This window comes from Podarcis liolepis (assembly GCF_965112155.1).
Source record: "Podarcis liolepis genome assembly, chromosome: 6".
Classification (NCBI taxonomy): domain Eukaryota; kingdom Metazoa; phylum Chordata; class Lepidosauria; order Squamata; family Lacertidae; genus Podarcis; species Podarcis liolepis.
Genome location: NC_139559.1, coordinates 17,648,902 through 17,667,185, shown reverse-complemented (window position 1 = coordinate 17,667,185; position 18,284 = coordinate 17,648,902). Strand labels below are relative to the sequence as shown.

At 43.2% G+C, this 18,284-nt stretch overlaps 1 protein-coding gene across 6 annotated transcripts in view; it reads left to right on the top strand.

Annotated features, from left to right (window-relative positions):
* The window catches only part of TSHZ2 (teashirt zinc finger homeobox 2), a 334,352-nt gene that overhangs the window by 84,270 nt on the left and 231,798 nt on the right, over positions 1-18,284 (top strand). The gene's annotated exons all lie outside the window — the stretch shown is intronic.

Genomic DNA, 18,284 nt, shown 5'->3' with positions numbered 1-18,284 from the left:
CAAATCTTTATCAACTCTGTTGAATCAACAGGCTTGCAAAATTGTGTCTCTTTTAAAAAACAAAACACACCCCTCCAATCTGGAGACTTAATCTTTGCCTTCTAAAAGTTAGGTTCTCAAGCAGAATCTGCACAAGTCTGTAGAAATTCTCAGAAAGGGTGTCTGTCTGTCTGTATTTATATTTAGATCTAGGCCATATAATTTATTTAATATTATTTATTAATGGCATTTGTAAGCTATGCCATAATACAAACCTCTCAGGGCAGATTACAGTGAACACATATTAAAACAATTTAAATGCAAAATAACTCAGAAAACCATAAAATCAAAACCAACATTACTGGGCAGCAAAAAACAGACACACCAAAAAACCAAAACAATAAAATCTCACCATGACCTCAAAAGTTAATACACAGAATAAAAAACTGAGAGGCCCAGACCGCCAATTAAAATCCCTGGATGAACAGAAAGCCTGGTGCTGTGAACTGAGTGTATTCTTCTTTCTCTTGCATTGAACACTATCAAATTTAGTAGCATGGGATAAATAGAGTGCCTGGAATCAGTCTCTCTCCCTCCAGAGAGCAAGTATTTGATAGGAATAGAGCAAGTATTATATATAAATATATATGGGGATGTGTTTGGAAATGTGAGCTTCCTCCTTGAAGAGTAACCTGGCTCAACTGGACTCAAAATGGGATTCAAATCTCTACCCGACCTGCTAACATTTTCCTTCAAATTCCTTTAAGAGAAGATGCAAAGTCTTACCATTTCTTGTAAAAGAAGGGGAAAGTCTCCAGAAGGATTCTGCACGTGCAGTATCTGGAAATCACAAAAATGTTGGCTGCTGAAGGGCTAGCTCTGCATGTGGTGGCAAAATAGATGGCAGTCAACACTTCTCAAGGACCCACCCTAAAATTTAAATTGTGTTCCCTCACTGTGAGAATTGCTAAAATAACAATGCTAATGATTCCCATCTCAGCCTGTGAGTGCGCGTGTGCAGTGACAAGGTGCTGCCGTTTGGCTTTGTGAAGTTTGCATGCAACTTAAAAGTTCAGATAAAGTAGATATAGGAAAAAGAAATGGTGGAACATCAAAATAAGTTGAGGGACAGTTGGTGCACAGGGGGGAAATAAGCCAATTAGCTGCTCTGAATTTGTATACAACAGAAAGGTAAGGGCCATAGCTCAGTGATAGAGTCTGTGCTTTGCATGCAGAAGGTCTCAGCTTCAGTCCTCAGCATCTCTAAGGAGGACCCTTGCCTGAAGTTTCAGGAAGCTGTTCCCATTCAGTGCAGACAATTCTGAGCTAGATGGACCAATTTTCTGACTCAGTATAAAGCAGCTTCCTACATTCCTGTATTCCTGTCTAGATAGTCAGTGTTCTATAGTCACGCCAAAGCTAACATTCTGATCTTGATAATGCCAGGGGCAACATCCATTTTTGTTTGAGGGATATGGATCCAAGCATCTTTCTAAATCTTGGTCCACATCCATTTGCTTTCTTAGATATGCAGAAGCATATTTCCAACCAAGAAATTAGTTGTTTTCGTCCTTGTGGGTTTGTTTGTTTGTGTTTTTCCACAAAATAAAGATTTGAGAAATGTTTTTGGCGCAGAAAACGAAATGTATGCTCAAAGGCCCTTCCCAGCATGTCCAAGAATGTCACATCAAATATTGTTCTTGATAAAAGTGAACCACAGACAGCGCTAGAGAACAAAAATTGAGAAAAGAAACAGACCTTAGACCTTGGACTCTTTAAAAAAAAATTCAAAAGGACAAGTCTTAATTTGAGACGGAATAAAAGACTTGCGCACCTGATGTTCATTAGCAGAGGGGGGAAAGAAGCATTGTCTTGATAGCTTGGACAGAAACTGTTAGTGTGACGTGAAATTAAATTACCTGAACAGGATCTGAAAATAAAAGAAATAGAAACCTGATTTGTGAAAACATTTCAGGTTTTTGAATTCTTTCAAAGTCTGGAAAGGCAAACAATAGATCTCAGCTGCCACAGGGATTGGCTTGTGGTTAAAGCACTGCTTTGGCACTCTTTCAAAGTAGCTACAAGGCTCAAGCTGCTGGGATCATGGACTAGTTTTACCAATGGACCAAGAAAAAGCTGACCTAACCTGATCTTCTGTGCAAGTTGTGTGTGTGTGTGTGTGTGTGGGTAGGTAGCCCTGTTTGGGGTGAGGAAGAGGTCCCATTCAGTTCACATTTGAATGTGAACCTAAGTACGGCTGCAGTCACATGGTGGTTCGTTCAATTTGCTCATCGTTTCCCTAACGGTTCATTTTCACATCATATTCAAGCTTTCACATTAAGTAAAAGCCCCTTCTGGAAATCTAGCAGAATCTAGTGGAAGCCCAGTGCTCATAACGTAAAGGTAAAGGTACCCCTGCCTGTACGGGTCAGTCTTGACAGACTCTAGGGTTGTGCGCTCATCTCACTCTATAGGCCGGGAGCCAGCGCTGTCCGCAGACACTTCCGGGTCACGTGGCCAGCGTGACAAGCTGCATCTGGTGAGCCAGCGCAGCACACGGAACACCGTTTACCTTCCTGCTAGTAAGCGGTCCCTATTTATCTACTTGCACCTGAGGGTGCTTTCGAACTGCTAGGTTGGCAGGCGCTGGGACCAAGCAACGGGAGCGCACCCCGCCGCGGGGATTCAAGCCGCCGACCTTTCGATCGGCAAGTCCTAGGCGCTGAGGCTTTTACCCACAGCGCCACCCGCGTCCCTACCCAGTGCTCATATTCTGTGCTAAAAATGCATTTGCAGTCCACTGACCCATCAAATCGCAAGTGTAAAGGGACAGAATTTGGGGTGGTATCCCAGCTTCGTTCTAATTTCTTTTAGGAGAAAATGCACCTAGAACAAACATTAAAGGTCTAGTGTGTACACAGCCACAGTTTCAAACACATACATAGGGTTCGAGGGAGGGTACAATCTAGAAATTAGTTGTTTCCAGATCATTTTTTTAAGCCACACACAACCTGCAGCTAAATTCAACTTCATCGTTTCTACAACGTGTGAATGCTTAGATTATATAGCTAACCAGGTTGTCAAACTCATCCCCCTCAGTGCACTATGTAAAGCTGCAGGATTTGTGCATCCAGTTTGCTCCAGGTTTCTTCAGGCTGAGGGAGGCAGAACCACATCCCCATTCCCATTTGTTTTGCATCTATCACTTCCTCCATAAGGAAAGAGCTTTATGGATAGCCTCCAACCATATTCTTACTCCCTCTTTCTCCTCCCACCTCCTCCAATTAATGAGTCTTGCCAAGGACAGACTTCTCAAAACTCAAACTCATGGTCAAATGCCCCTCATTCCCATTACAGGGCCCTGGCTTACTCATGGCTCCACTTCCTGTATAAGTCACAGTATTTTTGAAATCAAATCTTCCACTGTCCCAACGGTTAAAAGCAGCCCCAGGAGAAGTGACCCTCATCTGTCATTTGGCTTGGCTGACCCCCTTTCTGGCTCCCTCCCTTCTGCCTGCATACTGATTTCCATCCAACAAAAGTTGGATTGCTTGAGAGTGCTCCCTTGAGGACAATGGCAACTGTCCGAAGACTGATTTCAGACAACATGTTGTGCTTTTCAACTCAGGTGATTTTTCCTGCATTCGTTTCTTTGCTGAAATAAGTGACAACCTTGTAACACAAGATATGGTGACAGCGTCTGGCCCCTCCATTTCTCTCTTCCGCTAAATTCTATTAAGAGTATTCATAACAATGGGACACACGAGAACAAATGGTTTTCATAAATGTAAATAGCCCTTAGGCCAAACGTCTTGTTCTGTATGCCAATTACCAATTAGTCCTGATTCCAAAGAGAAGAATGCACGGGAGGGGAACAAAATGAGAAGGAAATGGGAAGAATAAAGTTTGAGTTTGGTTCTACTTGCATTAAAAAAAAAGTTTCTAGATCCCCTTATTTCACAGAAGGCCTTTGAAAAGAGAATGGTGTTGTCTGTGAAAGAATAAAACAGTAGAAAGGATGACGTAAAATCGCTTTTTGTTGTTCCTTTGCATCTCTGTGGACTTGGGTTTTTACAAATACATAGTTTGAATGATCCATTGTGGTCCTGAATGGCAAAAAAAAAAAAAAAGCTTTACAGGCCAAAACCAGGACCTTGAAGTGGCCCTATTGGTTATATGACTGGTACTCCTGTTGAATCCCTGACTTATCTGTGGTAGATAGATGGCCTGGGTTGTTGACATGATTGCCCCTGATCACCTTCTCCCACTTGATAGAGCCTTGATATTACAACCAGGAAAACAAATGAAATAATCCCCATGTCAGAATGCACCCTGAATTGTTGACAGTGACTCTGAGTAAGGACTGTTAAACAATCCATGTTGCTAACCCATTTGTCCCCAGATACAGGCATTAAAAAAACAACAAAGACCTAAGGGATGAAGCTGGAAAGAGAAAGGAGGAGCACATAATAATATTCCCAGTATAATATTTCCTAGAATGGGTGTGGAAATTACACTGGCTGTTTAGCACTAGTTTCCAAAGAACTCTACTTTTGTTATTCTTAAATTCCCAGAATGCAATGGGAGGTAGGGGCTTTAGGCTGGTCAGGCACACCTGTGTCTAAAAGTGTTTCTGTCATGCCTGTTTCTTTGTCCCTGGGATTACTCTGAAACACAAGGTAGCTGTGGAATAGGGATTGGGGGCACGGGGGGATGCAGCTGTAAAGCCAGTGTGAGAGCTTACTGTGTCCTTGGGCAGCTGTAAAAATCCTCCTTCAGCGTATTTGGTTAACATTTAGGCTTAGCATGTTTCAACTGCAAAAACAGGCTGCAGTAATGAATTTGGATCCCATCCAGGTTTTATCCCCAAATCCTGATAAACAACTTTGGTCCCAGAAGTAGAATGCTGGTGATCTACCTATGAGGAACGCAAATCCCCAAACACTTTGTTACATGTGCAGAGAATAACAAGGTGCAACATAAGGGCTGGCCGTATCCTCACTGATGCAAGCTGGAATTCTGCTGAGTCATGCCAGCTCAAGGGTCTGTTTTGCTGTCCCGTCAAGTAGTGGAACACTTGGGGGACATGAAAGAAAAATATGAAAATTAGAATACTCCCATCTTGGCTTCATTTGCTATTGCAAAAATGTCACTATATGGCCCTTTTAAAAACCACCCTGTTTCCCAAATGTTTGATTCCTGTTCTTTTCCTGGATAGAAATTTGGCATATTCTTGCACTCAAAAATATATTGTTATATTCCCCAAACGTCAAGTCGGCATTCTCTGTTGCACTTTGTCATGGGGCAGTTAATATTACATCTTCATATTCCATCTCAGTGGTGGTTTTAGGGTAAGCCTGACTGGTTCAGCCACACTGGGCACCAGTGCTGTAGGGGGCGCTGCAACTATGATGTGGAACAGAGTGTGAGAGGCAGGGGTGCTAAATTTTAGCACTGCGCAGATTCAGTTCTCCACATTTCATGTGCAAATTTCTTTTTTAATCCTCATAAAAATTAATCGGCGTTTTAGTGTGAATTTCTCCTACTAAACACATTTTTCCCAAGCCACTTGCCGTAATGTTGTGATGCATTGTTGTATGTTATTTTCACCAATACGCTAGTTTTTATGTACACTTCCCCCAATATACGCATTTTTGGTAAACATTAGCTGGTGAACACATGCGAATTTTGGTTCTCGTATTGTTTCGGAAAGCATGAATTGGATGAAGTGTCTTTAAATACAAACTAAATTGAATTTCTCCCCTATGCTTGCTTCAAGGCAGTAGTAAAGCTCCTAAGCTTACTTAGTACCAGAGCTTATTTTCAAATGGAACTTGCCGGAACTCAGTTCCAGCTCCTCTCAGGTGGACGCCATTGCCATTCTAAGAGAACAAGTTCATGGGGAGTCCCGGCACCTCTTTTTCTGGAAAAATAGCACTGCTCAGTACCTCTCAGCTACAAAACAGGCTGCACTGGGGTATCTGAGTGCATTGCTTGGGATGATGTCATTGCCCACATATGGATAGGGAGAGGGAGACATAGCGCGATATAGGGTGTCCCACTCCAATGGGCAATAAAGTTATGCATTGTACACAAGATGGTGGCTTAGTTTGCCAAGGAGCCCTGCAGTTCATCTCACAGCACAGAGTCACTTCTTCTCCATATGTTATGGTGGAGTGAGTAGGCGAGTCCCAGCATTTGGAAATGGGAAATGACCACATCAGAGAGATTTCTTGAAAGCCAGCTTTTCCCCCTCTGTTGCTAATATGAAATTTCACGACCATACATATAGCTCTTGGCAGAGCAGTTTATGAGCAGGAAGCTTTTAGTTGCAAAGGTAAACAGAAGAGTATAGATGAGCACATTGTTTGCTGACATTTTTTTTTTATTACAGGAAAGACATTATATGGTGCTTTTCATTGCTTTCATTTTATTGTATAGCAGAATTTTCCTACGGCAGCTGCTATCGTTGGGCCCAGCAATGCACGCTTAAGGCTGGGGCACAAATCCATGCTAATCACCCATTGTCCTGGGATGCAGTTCCATGTGCATAAAGGGGTTGCACACAGAGGGGGGAGGAGGAGCCCCCTGCCCCCCAAACTGCAGATGTGTTGCATCATTTGCAAACATTCCTGTGCATATATAAACTGTACAAAAGACCCTGGTTTTGGCAGGGTTCATGACTGCATTGACAGGGATTGGTGGGCATCCCATTTGCACATGGCAGAGACTCACATGGTATGCTGAACTTATGGACAGGTAGGGAAATGGCCATCATACATGAAAGGGTGCAATACTCTTCCCTCCCTCTGTGCTCATGTGCACTGTACACGCATACAATGTGTGCTGTCGTATAATTTTTCAACGGAGTAATTTCAAAGCCTTGTGCATACATTTTCTACCTTTGTGCAATGCGTTATTAAAATTGGCTCAAAGCAACGTACTAATACATTGCAAACACTAAAACCTAATTAAAACAAGCAATAAATTCTTTCAGAGCGCATGTATACAAATAAGAAGATGTGGGTTCCACAGCTGCGTAAGATTTTATGGGTCAAAACCCAACACTTCGAATTGAGCCCCAAAGCAAAATGGTAGCCATTGTGTGCAACCTTCCCATCACCCAGCATGCTCCTTCACCCTCCAGGCCTGCAAATTATCTCCCCTGTTCCAAAGGGGCAGTGGTAATAGTTATGAGCATTGGGTTTTGCACACATAGGACCCTACTCAACCATGATTCCAACATATGGATGTCAGAATGCCCCAGGAGCAGGGACTTAGGGTGGACAGAGAAGGCAGGATCCTGACTAGCCCCAATGTGTGTCCATGTCATTCACAACTGCTGGGTAACCAAGTGATAAGAGCTCAAACAGCATGCACACCCGAATGAGCCATTCCTCCTGTTTTCCATGCACTCTAAAATGAACTCATTGAGACGGTAAAACACACAAGGGGACTTTGCTAAAAATGTGAGAAAGCAGAGACTAGACTAAAAATAGAGGAGAATGTCATGGAAAAAGGAAGCTTTGAGAAGAGGTTTAAAGGATGTACGGTGCGATTAGGGATAAGATTTCTGGGAGGAAGCTCTGTGCATAAGGAAAACTTTGATTAACTGGATGGAATCATTTCAAGAAGCAGAAATCCCTTGGATAACTGAGGATGACAATAAAAAACCCCGAATTCTCAAACAGTATATTAAAACCAGATCTGCCACCTTCCTGCTTTCAGCAGGAAACGCCAGCTATTTAGGGCCAATCTAAATGGTAATTTCCTGCTCTGACATAATCACTGTTTTTTATGTCATAGTGCATGCACTCGTCGGAAAGAAAACTTTGGTTTTGTTGTTATACACTGGGCTGATAACTTCCCTCCAGGAGAGACGAAAGCCTCAAAGCATTACAGAATGAGGATCATTGATGCCAGGCAAGAAACCAAGGGCAGGAGAAGGGAGGAAAAGGCCTCACTGAGGATTAGTGGATTCCTTTTCTAATTCCCTAGGATCCCAGGATTCAGCTAAGAGATCAGGGGGGCTGTTTTGGACTGCAATTTTCATCAGCCAAAGGGAGTTCTAGTCCAAGACATCTTGAGGGTAGAAGCTTGAGGGCAGAAGCTGATGTAGGAGGTGGTGGAGAGCTCCCTTGAAAACGAGAAAGGCCCTGCTGGTGTCTCCTCGTTCCTGGTAGCCAAAAGGAAAGCACACTGCCAGCTCTGAGACTCTCAAGAATCTTGTTGCACCAATGACCTGGAAGCTGTTATAGTAGTCAGATGGGACTCCCAAACACTTCCGATCTACAACAACCTCCTTTGTCCGCCTGAGGTAGTCCAGGCATGATCTTCAGGATCCCACAGTCTAGTTGCAAATCTGAATACTACGAAATCCACTAATGAATAGAAGTAGTGTCATCCACATCCCAGGATAGCAGCTAAAGAGTTTAGGGTGTCGGGGGGGGGGAGAGGATATGGATTCACAAAAAATTGTGCATGTCAGTTTATATGAGTAGGTGCCGATTAAGGAATAATTGCTGTAATTTAATTTTTTTTTAAAAAAAAAATCTCATCATGGTTGAGAGGACTGTAACTAGGTGGACCTGTATGCCAACTGAGCTTTCTGTCCTAGCACTAACTGTTGGTGGGCGACTTCAAGGTGCTCTCCTCCCCCCTTTTTAAACCAGATTTGAACCCAACAACCCATCAAATACAGGACTCCTTCAGATAGAGGACTCCTGTTTGGCATTTCCAGTGGCTTGAAGCCACAGAAAGGGAGAGGGCTCTTCTGCTCAGGTGTTGCTTGTGGGCTTCCCAAAGGCATCAGGGAGGTCATTGTGAGAGCAGGATGCTGGACTAGATGGGCAATTCATCATCATCAAACCTTTTATTGGCATCTCATGCAACATCCAAAACAGAGCAATACAGAATTACCACAAAACATTTGCTAAAAGGAGGCAGAGCAGTCTATCGTCACATCTCTTGGTCTCCAGGGAGATCAGATGTCTCCAGTGTATTTTGACAACAAAAAACCCAAAAACAGATATTTAGCCACTAACTTGGTGAGCTCCTGATCATTCCCCAGTAATAGAAAATTGACTCTGGTTTCCATTTGGGGATACAGAGCTGATCTAGAAATTGTTGGCGGAGATCAGAATATAGTTTACAATTGAGAACCATATGTATAAGGGTTTCCACCAGGTGGTCTTCACATGGGCAAGTTCTTTCTCCTTCCACCCTGCCTGAGAACCTTCCCCAAAGGAGGTTTGATGGTTTTGAATTAAACCTGGCCAGCAAAAATGCTAGATGGGCAACTGGCCTGATGCAGCAAGGCTCTTCTTCGGTTCTCTTCTTTTCGTGATGCAGAAGATGTGCCCCTGGAAGCAACACTGTAACCCCAACATTTATAAGCCTTTGACACACTAACTCCCAAAGAGTTTTGCAAATGGATTTTCCACATAGTACTTCCATCTCTCCTCAACCCCTTTATTGGCACCCAGTAAGACACAATTACAGGAATGAAACAAGATTATGCTTTGTGAGAGTAATGCCTCTGGACAGAAAGTTGCTATTGCTTCAGGATTCAATTAGAATTGTTTTCTTTGACTTTGTAAGTGTAGGGAAAACACGGAATATTAAACGGAAATAAAATTAAAACGAGTTGCATGTGTTTTTGTGCTCCTCTAAATGTTGGGCATTGAGTTTGGTATGACTCCTGGAGAACTATTCTGCTTTTTATTATGTCTGTGCAAGAACCTGCATTCTAACTTTATCTCTCTATCTGTTTATACTTGGGCCAGCTGGTTTGTGGCCTATAGCATGGTTTTTGGCCTAGCAGGAAAAGGAGCAGATCAAGTACAGTTCCTGGGCAATTATTTTCAAAAAGTTAACAGAAGCTGAAGAAGACCCTGTTTTGTGAATACGTTTAGGGTGCTATGTAGACTAAAAAATCAAAATGAATAATTTAGAGCAAAATTCACAAAACATCCATGATACACTCATATTGTTCATACCTTCTGCGTCATACCAATATAAGCTCCTGTGCCTCTCAAAAGCCAAGAAATATCTGGTCTGCATGACATGGAAAGCCATACTATGGCTTTCCAGGGCTGTGCAAACATTTGGGCTTGCAATCACTTTGCTCCTCCCCAGTCTTCTTTGTTCCTGCAAAATTCTGTTCTAAACCAACTTTAGTGTGTTGTCCAAAACTTGATGGATGATCCAGCTCTCTCCAGACGGTCCATGAGCTGTAACCAAGGTGTGTTCTTGGCTGCAGGTCATGGTTTGTGAGGACAGAGCTTAGTGCATTCATCAGCAATGCCTCAAATAAATTCCAGTGCCGAAACAGTTTCATACTGGGGGTGGGGAAGTAGCATGATGCTAATTGTGTGGATGCAGTTAATGTACAGGGTTTATTTTTGTTCTGTAAACAGATTCCAGGAAGCCTGAGCAGCTTCAGGAGGGATGGAGACTCACCTCTTTCCCTGCCACATTCATGAGAAAAATCACATCTCTGAAGCTGCTTTTTGCCTTTAATAGGAAGCTCCCATTAGTGCCAAAGAAGGCTTGCCTTGAAATGCAAGTAGCAGCTCCAGAGAGATTTTTCTTTTCTTGGTATTTTTGCAGCAGGGAGAGAAAGGGTTGCATCCATCGTACAAATGGTATGACTTCTGCTCTTGTAAATGAAACGCCCCACCCTCACCCCCCCCAAAAAAAAGCAGATTGGGTGTTGCAAGGGTGTGCAGGGTGAACAGAGAGAGAGGTGCAATACCCTGTTTGTGCAATGGCTTCATTGAATAGAGCACATGATGCTAAATGTATCATCCAGGTTGATCCCAAGGTTGCTTCAGGCTTCCCCGAGGCTGCTAACCACAGAACCAGGAAAAAAATGCATGTGGATTCCATTCACAAATTTACATTATGTCTTGTTTGGCCCTGGGTACTTCAATTCACAGTGCCCTGTGGGTCTGGTTAACTTTTGTAATGTACACAATATCTTTTTATTTTTGTCGCTCTGTTTTGCTTTCTACATGGGCGCTATTTCTTGTTTCTTCTTTTTTTGTGTGTCTTATCTTATTGTGTGCACTTGTAATTTTGTACTTTTTAAATTTTGCGATAAAGAATATAAAATAAAATAAAAACAGTGCCCCGCGGGGCTTCACCTTTCGCTCTTCAGTTAAGGTAGAAAAAGAAGGAAAACATCTTCACAAAAGCACTCCACTGATAGAACTCCTCCCGGAGGGTCACCTAAGCATTTCTCTCTTGAAGTTTCAAATGTGCAGGATTTTGAAGTTATACATGTGCATTTTCAACAGGAGTGTTTTGCTGTAAGTAATTTGAGTATATAGATGAGTGGGTTGCATGGTGTGTGTGTGTGCATTGCTGCACATGTATGGTTAATGTTTACAAAAGGCTTTGTGTGTTTTTCCTTTACTTGGTAATGAGGTAGCCGATCAAGTTTAACAGAAAGGACACTGTGCATTGAAATATGGTATTGTGCCCATCAAAGTCTGCTTGCTCTTTGCTTGGCTTGTGATGAATACCGTTCTTTAATAGCAGCCTGGTGTTCATGAAAAACTTATTACAGAGGCTAAGGGGGGAAGCCAAGAATGAAGAAATGGCTGAGTGGCAGCAATCAATCACTCCTTTTAAAAGATGAACCGATCTTTCTTTTCTCCCCTCCTCCCCTCCCCCCTCCAAAGTAACACTTCATAAAAAGGTTTCCAACATAAATATGCAAAGCATTAGGGCAATTATATTTTGCGTGATCCTTTCAGTGTTTCTACTGCATGGACCGGCTGGAGTGGCGAGCCGAGAATGTCGGCAGTAAAACTGCAAATCGTGCTTCAAAATGAGAGAGAGAGAGAGAGAGAGAGGCTGGAATTTAGGAGGGAAGTGCCTGTTAAACCGAAGCTGTAAAATGAGATTGCACAGAATGAGTTCTAAATACAAGCCTCCCTGTAAGTTTTATTTGTGGAGTGAGGTGTATGGGTGAGGAACAGCAAGGAGTTCATTGAATGAAGTTGAAACATTCCCTTAAAAGGACAAAGGTGTGTTCCTGTGTAAAACAGAATTTCTTTTCTATATTGACAGCTTTCCTGCCATGTTTAGAATGAGCAAGGGTAGTCAGCTCAGAGGTCACAGCCATTACATTTGAAAAGCAGGGTTTTCTATTTTTTGTAGCATTTGTTTGTTTGTTTATTGGTTTATTCAGGGTGTGAGGGGGCGAGGGAGGGAGTGTGTCACTGCCCCCAGGCTTACAAAGACACACAAAGCAAAGGAAGTGGTGGGAAATAGTAATCAGGTTTTTAAAAAAGATTTGTGTAAGTCCTGAGCTTCACTCATCACTTAATTTAGTAGGAAGGGCCATAGCTCAGGGGCAGAGCACCTGCTGGGCATGCAGAATGTATGAATTTCAACCCCCAGCATTTCGTAAGGCTGGGAGACCCACCCTTGAAATCGTGAAGAGCTACTGCCCATCAGCGTAGACAGTGTTGAGGTAGATGGACCAATGGTCTGACTCAGTTTAAGGAAGTTTCCTATGTCCCTATGTTCTGGCTATGAGTATCTTGACTGATGGGACGCAGGTGGTGCTGTGGGTTAAACCACAGAGCCTAGGACTTGCCAATCAGAAGGTCAGTGGTTCGAATCTCCGTGACGGGGTGAGCTCTCATTGCTCGGGCCCTGCTCCTGCCAACCTAGCAGTTCGAAAGCTCGTCAAAGTGCAAGTAGATAAATAGGTGCCGCTCTGGCGGGAAGGTAAACGGCGTTTCTGTGCGCTGCTCTGGTTCGCCATAAGCGGCTTAGTCGTGCTGGCCACATGACCCAGAAGCTGTACGCTGGCTCCCTCGGCCAATAAAGCGAGATGAGCGCTGCGACCCCAGAGTCGGCCATGACTGGACCTAATGGTCAGGGGCCCCCTTTACCTTCATCCTGACTGATTTTCATTTGCTGGCCAAATGAAGATGTTGTGCAGAGTCATTGTGTCGCAAAGGTTAAAGTGGGCATGTTTAGCCTGGAGAAGAGGAGGTTAAGGGGTGTTATGATAGCCATGTTCAAATATATAAAAGGATGTCACATAGAGGAGGGAGAAAGGTTGTTTTCTGCTGCTCCAGAGAAGCGGACACGGAGCAATGGAGCCAAACTACAAGAAAGAAGATTCCACCTAAACATTAGGAAGAACTTCCTGACAGTAAGAGCTGTTGTAAGAGACAGTAAGAGACAGTGGAATTTGCTGCCCAGGAGTGTGGTGGAGTCTCCTTTTTTGGAGGTCTTTAAGCAGAGGCTTGACAACCATATGTCAGGAGTGCTCTGATGGTGTTTCCTGCTTGGCAGGGGGTTGGACTCGATGGCCCTTGTGGTCTCTTCCAACTCTATGATTCTATGTTCAACAAGGACCTGGGAGACCAGGATTCAAGTCCCCGTTCTGCCACAAAGCAGAGCGGGTGACCGTGAGGAATTCACTGTCTCTTAACCTGACCTTCCTCACAGGGTGGTCATGAGGAAACAGTGGTGAGGGTGGGGACCATGTCTTTTGAGCTCCTGGGAAAGTGGGATATAAACGTGAAATAAAAACCCTAGCAGTGTTCTTTCTGTGGGAGAGACTATTGACCATGTTGGCTGGCGCTAATGGGAGTTGCTGCCCCAAACATCAGGCTTATGAAGGCTGATTTTGCATTCAGGTGGGGACGTGGAAGGACGGAGCTGGGTGCCATATTGGTGACAGCGACCGACTGCAAAGCCTTGGGTGACCTCAATATCATCAATGTGGAAAGATGTTAAAAGACATATTTCCTGTGAATCTTCCTCTCCTCTAGGCAGCCCCTCCCCAAAAAACCCCCAGACACCTCTATGTCCTCTAGCTCAATAATACAAGAAATGGTCTCCTGAGTTAACTCCGCTGGCATTAAGTCAATATAAACACTTTTATCAGGAGAGAGAGGAGAAGCCAGATTCATTCCTCAGTTGCAGTCAGGGAAGGATTCCCTGCTCTCCTTTCAAATCAAAGCAACTGGCACTGAGTGAAAATTGGAGGCCCTTTCTCCTGAGCAGAGACAGTGTGGGATTCTCACGAAAAGCACCATGGCTTTCATTCAAGGGTGCCATATGGCCACTTACAAGATTTCTGCGAAGCAATTGCTGTAGCAGTAACTAAACAAATGACACTGTAGCACAATATAATGCCTGTCAAGAGTGGTGATAAAAAGAATGTTTTATTCCTTTGCTCTCTGTTTCTCGCTGCTTAGTGCTGGCAACTCCTCTAGAGGAGCACCCATTAGACAGAACTACCAGGCCTCCCAGAATAGCTGGCGATACTAGTGGTCCTTGCTTGGTTGGAGTCCTCCTCCTCCTCTCTGAGAGCCGGGTCAAGCATTACCTTTAGCAACATGTACTTCAGGTTTGCTGAACATGCAGCCCCCCCCCCGTCACCCCGACCATTGGTCATGCTTGCTGGAAATATGGGAGCTGGAGTCCAATCACAGATGAAGGGACATTGGTTGATGGACCGAGCTGATCACACTGCCTCCAAGCCTTCCAGCAGCATCATTTGAGACTGGTACATCAATGATTGTGATTATCACATAGGAAGCTGTCTCAGCCCTGTCTGCAGGTGCTGGGGAACTTCTGTGTGCAAAGTAGATGCCCTCTCACCAGGTTACAGCCTTTTATGATGATGATGATGATGATACACAAGTTGGACCTGTAAGGTTGGGGATGGAGAAGAATTTTATGCAGCATTTTTAAGTGAACCAACCAAATTCACACCTCCTGAACTTGGGGTTGGGCTAGTTGATCCTCAGGATCCCTTCCAACTTTATGATTCTGGGATATCTATGAGATGAGACCAGTACACAGACTGAAACATAATCCTTCAGATTTTGCGCTTCTCTGAATTTTGCAATTTATTTCTCGGCCGGGGGAAACCACACATATCAGAATAAATTGACATACACATTTTAGGAGCAAATAATGCTAAAAATGTGTACATTGTGGGAAAAATGCATATTTAAATATATATTATGGGATTAAAATACCTATCTGAATGCCTATTTAAATGCTAAATTTAAGACTTATCCTGTGAACAACCCTGAGATCTTCAGATGGTCAGTTAATTAATTAATTAATTAATTAATTAATTAATTGGATGGAACAAAGACATGTGAAAACTGCCAATAACTGGCAATAGAGTGATTCATCCACAAAGTTGCGATATATCCTCGCTGCCTAAGAAGAAACTGCACCTGTAATTTGTCTAGCCAGCTGTGGCTCTCCAGAGTCTCAGTCATAGCAAGCAGAGGTCAATGGGGAAGGGTGGTGGCACATACCTGACCTATCCCTGGTACCACCTTGGCTTATTGGGAGGGAGAGGTGCAAGATGGCAGCAAGGCAGCATGGCGTAAACACACCAGCGGGAGTGCTGGATTGGCTCCAGCAGGTGGCCAGGCAATTGGCCTGTTTTTAAGCTGTAAGTAAACACATACTCTATGTACTCTTCTTGATGTTGGAGTGGAAACATTTAAAGTAGTTCTTCCTTCATAATAATAAATGGGTATGTATAATAGGGAAAGAGATTATTTTGCTTGCTCTGCTTTTTGTACAGGACTTACTTGATCTGCCCCTTCTGGACCAGTGCTTAAGCTGGAATACAGATAAACAGAGTTATAGGAATAGGGGGAAATCTGAGTCAGTTCACATTTAAAGGTAAACCTATCAAATTTACAGTGTCTAAAATAATCTGAGAATGGAAATACAACCAGCCATCAAAATGTTCTGAATTCTACAGTGCAGTTCTTCACTTAGGTCATGTGCACAAAAATGCAAATACTGGGGTGAAATTTGCAAAAAAATAATAATGCATATACCATATAAGTGAAAATAATGAAACTGCAATATATTAGGGGAATTACTTTGCAAATGTGTGTATATTTGGGGAAAATGCATACCAATGTGTATACAGTATTAGGAGAAATTGGCATTAAAATACTGATGACTTCACATGAGGATTTTTTTTTTAAAAAAAATGCAAAATGATGCTGTAATGTGAAGAACTCTGGATTTCAGGATGCACACCCTATCTGGTATCAGTCCACTAGCCGTACAAAAAGTTTAAAATTTTCAAAAAGTGGCATATCCAGCTCAGGTGGAATTGTACTTTTGCAATATATTTGGGGTATTAAAATTTGAAATTCTTTGTGGTGATCATCATTAGTCAAGGAAGAACCTGTATTGCATATTTGTTATTGCCCTGCCAAAATCTCACCTCCATTTCTCAAAGGTTTTATTCGTCTGTGAAATAAGATTATATATATATTTGCCTCTTTCTCGGGCCTTCTGTATTCCTTTAGAATTTCAGTGGGGTTTCAGCATACCTTAACATTACAAAATGGCTAAGGATGGCGGGGGAAGGGGTGTTTCTTTCCTGATATGCCCACATTTGAAAAATGCCCCATGGGACAACCTGTTTATTGACCATTCATCCCGATTTGTTTGTAGGGAGATTAGACAATGCTGGCTGTTTCTGATGTCTTTGTGGAGAGGTTAGGTGACATCGCATCAGAACATTCCAGTGCATTTCCCTCTATGCCAAGCTTTAAATGCAATTTCTTTTCTCATTAATTGATGGCGATTGGCCTGAAAACAATGGCCTATTTGTTGATGAAATAACAAGTTTCCCGGATGCCTGTGTCTTCCTCCCCCACGGAGTCATCAAAAGCTTTTGCTAGGCCTGTAATATATATTCACTTTCTGAACTGCACCTTATATATTTACGCCTGCATTATGCTCTCATTTCGAATCACACTCGGGGGAAATTCAGTTTAGATATAGTCCTCTGTTGTTGTTTTTTAATTTTAAAAAAGCCTGCAGTGATTCCATATGCCGTCCCCTTCACTTTCCATTTCTTAGACAAATTGTTCCACATCTTCTGAATCCACCTTCCATACCTTCTCTCTTTGTTTTTCTCTCTCTCTCTCTCTTTCTGCCAACAGGCAGCTCGTCCAAAGAGTTAACCATTCGAAATCGTTTAATATTTATGCAGCTCTCGTGCTGCTCAGCGACTCCTTTATGTGGGATTGCATATTAGATAAGATCACAGATCCACTCTGAGCCAAATGCTGTAGTCCTACTGAGGTCTGACTGTACTTCAGATGTCAAAAAAATATGAATAGGTGGTCTTAATGCTCTCCTCTGGTGTTATATCTGTCTATAGAGAATATAGCTTACAACAGATTAGAAGCAATAGAGGACTTGACATATACTGAAAAAGCAGGAAGAATGATGCTTGTTGACATTATCGGCTAAACCTGTAGGGGAATTTTCTTTCTTTCCTTAAAAAAAGAAAAAGAGAAAAAAGGATATTTGCTTATTTGTTCACCTCTGCTTTCCTCTTTCTAGACTTGCAGTTTATCTTTCCAAAGTAGTTTTTGTTTATCTAGCCATTTTAAATGAATGTCTAGCAGGTACTTTGTATGGGCCAAATCACCATAGTATCTGAGCATCTTACAAGCCTGCCTGACCCTCTTGCTTATTTAATATTTATTTGCCTTTGCAGCTATAACTCACTTGCTTAAAGGTTGCATTGTCCCACTTGTAAGCAGCTGCTGGCATCTGCAGCGCCTGTGTATTTCGAGAGCTAGCCACACTGCCGTGTCAAGGCACTAGATGCTACAAACGATCTGGAAGAACCCACTGAACAATTGAGGGGAGCACCTACATGTTGTGAAGCTAAATGTGTGTTGAACTGAGTAATGTTTGGATGTGAGGCTGTTTTGAGCGCCACATAGGCTGCCCTGAGCTTTCTAAGGAAGGCTTGGGAATAAATATGATAACACATAAATAAGAATTACACAGCAAGTCTTATTATCTTAAATAAAATTGTGCTGGGCCCAGGGGTTAACCTGAGCCACGCGGTCCAAGTCCGGTCCCAAATCCAAGGATTCCACGAGGAGTCAGTCCAACAGGGTCAAGGCAGGAAACCAGGCAAGGTCAGGCACAGGGTCTCAGGCAGGTTCCAGCAAGCAGCAATGTTGCTCCCGCAACCTGGGGCGGGGTCTGGCAGCCTTTTATCTCTGACAGGGTAACGGCTGGTACTGATCCCCCGGTGACTCACCTCCCTGTCTCGCTTGAAGGCGAGCAGTCCTCCTGCGAGTACTCAGGTGTCTCCTTCTCTCAGACCTGAGTCTCTGCAGCTCGGGAGATGTCAGTGGGTTACTAGACCCAGAGGCCACCTCAGCCTCTCCTGACCCAACTGGTAGTGGAGCAGCTGTAAGTGATGGCCCAGCAGAAGGCAATGAGGTAATTCCCGCATCTGGAGCCAGGGC